Here is a 1,975-nt window from a genome sequence, read left to right as displayed (position 1 = left end):
TGTGTGGACATGTGTTTTTAGTCCTCTTGCCTGGAAAATCCCATGAATGGAGGAGCCTGGTGGGCTGCAGTCCATGGGGTCGCGAAGAGTCGGACACAACTGAGCGACTTCACTTTCAATTTTCACTTTCATGCATTGGAGAAGGAAATGGCAGCCGACTTCAGTGTTCTTGTCTAGAGAATCCCAGGGACGGGGGAGCCTGGGGGGCCCGTCTATGGGGTCGCACAGAGTCGGACACAACTGAAGCGACTTAGCAGCAGCAGCAGCAGCGTTCCACCTAGGAGCGGAATTCCTGGGTCAAATGGTGACTCTGCGTTTAACTTTCTGAGAAACTGCAGAGTATTTCTCCGAAGTAGCTGCACCATTCTGCATTCCCACCAGCGATGTATGAGGGGTCCGGTGTCTCCATCAACATTCCTTATGTCAGACTTTCTGTTGATACCCACCCTAGTGGGGGTGAAGCGGTGTCTCACAGTGGTTTTATCTACTTACTTCTTTAGTTAATTTTTGTCTGCCCTGGGTCTTTTTTGCTAAGCAGCCTAGGCTGCCGTTGCGGAGAGCAGGGGCCCCTCTCTAGTGGCGCTGCTCAGGCTTCTCCTCGCCGTGGCCTCTCTTGAGGAGCCCTGGCTCCGGGCCCTTCGGCTCACTCCGTAGTTGCAGTGTGTGAGTTCAGTAGTTGTGGCTCAAGAGCTGTGGCCCTGGGGCTTGGTTGCTGCACCGCACGTGGGGTCTTCCCAGATCAGGGTTGGAACCTGTATCCCCTGCGTTGGCAGGTGGATTCTTTACCAGCAAGTCACCAGGGAAGCCCCTCACTGTGGTTTTGATTTGCATTCTCTGATGAATAACAATGTTGAGCATCTTTTTGTGTGCTTCTGGGCCATATGTATATCTTCTTTGAGAAATATCTATTCAGAAACTACTGATTATAAGTTAGGTTATTCGGCCTTTTGTTACTGAGCTGTAAGAGTTTTTAAAATATATATATATTCTAGATTCAAGTCCCTTATGAGACCCCCACCCCCGACCCCAAGCCCATGGCTTCAACTGGATGGACACTGGCCACCCAGAAACAGGCCTGCTCTTGGTGGGGGCAGGGTGGGGGCAGGGTGGGGGCTGCTGAGGGGACTGCCTGCAAGTGACCCTGGGCCACCCTGCTCTGCTGCTGACGCGCTGCCCCAGGTGGGCGGAGGTTGCAGCACCTGAGTACAGGCTCCCTCAGCCCCAGCGAAAATGAGACCTGGAGGATCTTGATCAGGAGGCCTGACTGTAGGGGGGACACACAAATGGATGGAGTGCGGGAGTGAGAGGGCACAGGACCCACGCCCCAAGGGAGGAGGGCTGAGTCCGCAGGAGGCGCTGGGTTTGCAGCAGGGCAGTGGGTGGGCTGGGCTGCAGGGGTGGGGGGGACGGGATGCCGCCCCCCACCAGGGTTAGAAGGAGGGTAGGAGTTTGTGAGTGCACACGGGGAGGGTGGGCGAGGAGCGACAGACGGCTGGGAGCCAGGCGGGTGCACAGCGGAGGCAGGTGCAGGGGCAGCCGGAAATGGGGGGCAGGCAGGCGACCCAGGAGCCCTTGTGCCAGGCCAGCGCACTCAGGCCTACGGGCGGCGGTAGCTGAAGGGCTTCCATCAAGGGGTGACCCCGTGTGGCCTGTTGGCCCCGCAGCTGCTGGCAGAGGGTGGGGGGCTGCGCAAGATGCGTGACCCTCTGTTGCGGGGCTCAGCGCCTCTGTTCCCCCAGGAGGGGAGGAGGACTGGGCGCTGTGGGTCACGTGCGCCATCTGTCTGCACCGTGTACTCTGCTGCGGGTCGTCTTGCGGGTGCTTGCACTATCCTGTCTGCACTGCCTCATCTCTGACTACGTTTTGACATAGACCCGAGTGCTACCGATTTTACAGATGAGAAGACCGAGGCTCAGAGTGGAGTGCAGCTTGTTCAGGGCCAGCCTGCTCTTCAGTGTGGGTGTGGGGACAAACC

The sequence above is a fragment of the Ovis canadensis genome, chromosome 18, assembly GCF_042477335.2.
Source record: "Ovis canadensis isolate MfBH-ARS-UI-01 breed Bighorn chromosome 18, ARS-UI_OviCan_v2, whole genome shotgun sequence".
Lineage (NCBI taxonomy): Eukaryota > Metazoa > Chordata > Mammalia > Artiodactyla > Bovidae > Ovis > Ovis canadensis.
The sequence above is the reverse complement of the archived record's forward strand: the minus strand, read 5'-3'. Positions refer to the sequence as shown.